This window comes from Pundamilia nyererei, unplaced genomic scaffold, assembly GCF_000239375.1.
Source record: "Pundamilia nyererei isolate P.nyererei 1_Seehausen unplaced genomic scaffold, PunNye1.0 scaffold00051, whole genome shotgun sequence".
In the NCBI taxonomy this organism is placed as follows: domain Eukaryota; kingdom Metazoa; phylum Chordata; class Actinopteri; order Cichliformes; family Cichlidae; genus Pundamilia; species Pundamilia nyererei.
Window position 1 is genome coordinate 1,816,613 of NW_005187452.1, and position 4,692 is coordinate 1,821,304.

The following is a 4,692-nucleotide window of genomic DNA, read 5'->3' on the forward strand; positions in this document are numbered from 1 at the left end:
TAGGTGAATTCTGTACATTAATATGAATAGACATCTGACTATTTTACAGGATTAGTTATGTTTGCTAGTGCAGATAGTTTGTTAGTTTGTCCCCATCTCCTACTGTACCAACGTAATGAAAAAGTTTCTCATAAGGTCAGTTTGACTAATTAAATAAAGTTTAATTTGTGCTGCAGTTTGTAAGGTGAACTAATAATGATGCCTACTTGTTGAGACATTTATACTCCTGTTATGTTACTTTGTTTATTATCTATGTAGATGTGTCAACAGATCATGTGTTGTCTTGAAAATTGCCTATTTTTCTCTTCTATTAGGTCCTTAAACACAGTGGTTACAGCCTGTACATCAATCTTTTTGTGTCATGAAAATTTATTTCATGTTAGGTGTAATGTGTAGCTAAACTCAATTTTTGATACAGAGTAAATAACACAAATAATATTTGGGTAATGAGACCCTTTTTAGTCACGTTGTAAGCCATCCTGCAGCTAAACTGTTTTACATCGTAAGGTGCAGGTTCATACTGCATGCATGTAGACAACACAAGTTTCCCTGGAGTCATGCATGATAGAGAGAACAGAAGAAACAAAAACTGCTGAAGGACGCTGAGTGAGATAGCGAAGCAGCAGGCGTAGCAGACACTGAAAATTCACGGAGTTGGAGCTTTGTAGTCCCTTCCAGCTATTTATTTTTGTGCACAAACTCCAACAGATCTATTGTGTACTGTATGTTGTCAGATGCAATGTTGTGTTTTATTATAAAATTGATCTACATGTAGGCATGCTCAGAAAGAAACATCAGTGAAAAATCGCTGAGTTTCAGTGATTGGATATCTTTGTGTTGGCAAAGGCGAGTGGTTGGCTGAGTGGCTTCCCAGTGCAATGTGTGGATGGCTGCTTGAATGGCTGGCTGAAGAGTTGCCTGACCAGTTGGCCAGTTGGCTCCCTTACCATCGATTCAGTGTCAGCTGAGCAAAGTGTGAATGAAAGCATTTACTGTGGGTCAGTGGTCAGTTATGGACCTATCAAAAGGTCCGCTTGTGTGTTTTTGTGTGTGTATTATTGACTTCCCCTTACATATGTGGCAGGCTTTGGCTCAGTGCTCACAGAGCATCTGCAAAGCTGGAGGCTTTTTTTTCTTTTCCATTTCTGCTGTTTGGTGCCGAAAGACATGCTGTACTGACCAGCTGACCGTGCTCGACATTCCTTTGCCTTATCGTCTTATCTCTCTCACACAGTCACATGCACAATTAGCTGAATATATGTATATGACCAACAGTGTTAACAGGATCATTAACAGGAACTGTTATGTAATGGTATCGTATGTGTTTAGCTATGTCTTACTTCTAGGAACACATTTTTTTTAAATCCATGAGGTAAATAATTAAATATAAAGCTGAGGACATGTTTCAAGGTTAGGTTCCAGTTAGGCAATTAAAAGTTGAATTTAGAGTTAGTCTTCAGAAAGGTAATGTAAATTAATATAATGTCCTCTGAAGTCAAAGATTTATGGCTGTATATTTGCGGTGTGTGGAGACTGCAACCCTTCATGTCTGACTGAACATAAAGAAAGAAAAGCTACTGCATGTGTTTGTGTGTGGCTGGTATGTGTGCCTGGCCAACCGAGAAAGAGCCTGGGGTTCTTATCTGACCTCCCTGGGATGACCTTTCACCCCTCAAGACAAGCCTTTTGTGTCAGCTGAGCTAGAGCCTATGAGAGAGCATGCGCGAGTGCCTACATGTGCGTGTGTGTGTGTGTGTGTGTGTGAGACTGTGCATGTTTGTGCATATGTGTATAAGAAGTATAAGCCACATCAAAGCCTTAGCTAAACATTGTTATCTAAACCCCCCTTTGACCTCACGGTCATGAGACGTCTCTCAATCAAATTCATCCATGCCCTCAAAAGTCAGCATGTGCATGAAAGTTTGCATATATTAGCAAGTAGGGACTCACGAGATGTGTGTTGTGTGTTGTTGTTGTTGTTGTTGTTGTTGTTGTTGTTGTTTTTTTTCATTAAAAAAAGAAAATAAACAAATCGAGCTCATCTTCTTCATTTGTTATTTAAAGGCAGCTACATCCATTTATTTAAAAGTGTTGAAGTTCTCAATATAAATGTACTGGTGGCAAAGTGCAGTGTGTGGATTGCGTGGTGCTCAGAGCTTTGGGAGGATCCTAACTGCAGGTTTGTATGTGTGAGGTGCTGTGTTTGAAGCCAGCAGTGGGAACAGGGTCCAAGAGGTCATAAACCACCACAATAGTGCCTCTCTCCCCAGGGTGAAACGGAGGCAGAAAGAGAAGAAGGGAAGGGTGGTGGGGGGTGGTGGTGACTTGAAAGGATCTCCCACTTCCATGCCAAGGAGAGAGGAAGGTGGGGGAGATGGGAGGAGAAAAGATCAACAAAGCTTCCTTAAAAGTTTTAGTTCAGAGATAATTTCTGTCATCTCGGCTGCATGTCTTCCTTCATGTGTAAGTGATCTCTGTTTTGCTTGGAACATGTAGTAAAAAGAATTAATTTAGGACCTATAACAGTAAGAGTACAGAAGTAATATAATAGAATGTAACTGAATAAATAGCACTAGACTATTTGTCCTTTACCTAGGTATTTTACACTCATACTCGAGTACATTTCAGAAACAGCTTCAAAGATGAGGTTTCCTCATCCCATTAAGAAATGTTTTTATTCCTTTTTATATAAAAACTACGTTAAACCCCCTTTTGCAACTGTAAACTGCATTGTCACAAAATCGTGACAACAAAATGTTTCTGAGCTGATAAAAAGGGGACTGTTTAGAGATATTTGGTACTCTTTTTACAAACATTCAATGATCTTCTAGCATGTGATGCATTGCTATACTGATAAGTATGCAGCTTGATCAAAAGTGGCTGAAACAAAAGCATCTACAACAGTAAAATGCATTAATGCTGCAGTAATGTTCCTGCTAATTCTTAGCAAGATTTTGCATTGTGTTGGCACTTTTACTTAAGTAAAGAATCTGCATCATGTCTTCCTCCTTAGTTGTGCAGCTAGAGATTAAAGATGAGGGCATTTTTATTGAACAATACAAGTCCCAGAAGAAGATTACTGTCAGTGCTTTGTATGCTTTGAGAGTGTCCCATAACAATATGTGAAGAAAATCTCTCTTTGAAGTGATAGCACAAGGAACCACTTTTTATTAACGAGTATCTACAAAACCACACCACACAGCTCAAGGGAAAGCCAATTCTGTTTCCTTAGATTGACAGCATTTGCCTATTTGAAGTTTAGGATTTTGGTTAAGATACAGTAAAAGGTGGAGTACACCTCTCTGCTTTAATCTGCTTTCCCTTCCATTTCCCTCCCCACAGTCTCTTTCTGTGGTTGTAAAAAGATCAGACTGCGCTTTGGTAGAAGGTGTGATTACTTCCTCTCAGTCCCGATTGTGTTATGACAGGGCTTTTTGTCTTCTGCTCTCTACAAGACGGTGCAAGGCATTAAAAGCCAGCTCTGCTTCTTTACATATGAAAGTGTGGAAGCAGAAGGTTGACTGGTAAGGTATGTGTATGGGAAATGTGAGAGAGAGGACGTGTGTGTCTCTTTCCAACAAGTGTTTCAAGATGAGAAAATAAAACTGAAATCAAGAGAAGACTTGTCCCAGTAACAGATAGGTAGGTAGGTAGGTAGATAGATAGATAGATAGATGGATGGATGGATAGATAGATAGATAGATAGATAGATAGATAGATAGATAGATAGATAGATAGATAGATAGATAGATAGATAGATAGATAGATAGATGGATGGATGGATGGATAGATAGATGTTTAGGGAAAAGTTTAACCAGGTTTAACTTTTGTAAAGATATTAAACTCTCTAAAGGTCAGTTAAGTAAATGAATACAGCAGTTTTTATTATAAATGGCAGTTCATGTCAGTTTAAGTTAAAGACGATTTGTTTAAGCTGAAATTACAGAAAACTGAGACCGAAAACTAACATCTGTTACTCATTAATCCATATACCACGATATTTAAAACTGGATGTCATATTTTGGCTTTTAAAGATTTTGTACATAAGCCTCATGGTTTAGAGAACCATAGTGTAAGGTACTTACTCAGCTTTAAGGCTGTAATCTGACATGCAAGTCTTTAAAAAGAAATTAATCTACCCTTCAGGTTTCTGACTATTTGCTGGTTCGTGTACCCAGGTTTGCCAGTCAGTAATGTGCAGCTTGTGTAGGTCTGTGCTTGTAGCAGCTAGTATATGAGCACTCAGAGGAGGGGGATTAAGTTGGTGTTTACTGTTCAGCCTTGTTTTTTTTCTTGTTGTTTTTTTCTCCCCCTGTGTTGAATCAGTTTGTTCTCTCTGCAGCACATTTGGTTCTGACAGAAGTCTTTTATGAAAATACTCAGTGTTTTATTACATTTTGTATTATTATGTAATTGACTTTTTAAAAAAAAAAGAAAAACAGACTCATCTGTTTTAGAGTAGAGAAGCGAAACGAAGCAGGGAGAGAGCGGAGAGAGAGCGAGAGAGAGATGCACTAGAGCAGAAAGGAGAAAAACAGAGGGAGTAGCGTCTAGGTCAGGGTGCCCTGACACTGTCAGAGCAGCTGATTTTATATCATGCTGTCTGGACAGATTCCATCCACCAGTAACCACTGTTTAGACGTGTGTGTGCGTGTGTGTGTGTGTGTGTGTGTGTGTGTGTGTGTGTGTGTG

General features: G+C 39.0%; 1 protein-coding gene across 1 annotated transcript in view; it reads left to right on the forward strand.

Annotated features, from left to right (window-relative positions):
• The window catches only part of greb1 (growth regulating estrogen receptor binding 1), a 23,450-nt gene that overhangs the window by 427 nt on the left and 18,331 nt on the right, over window positions 1-4,692 (forward strand). The window lies entirely within an intron of this gene.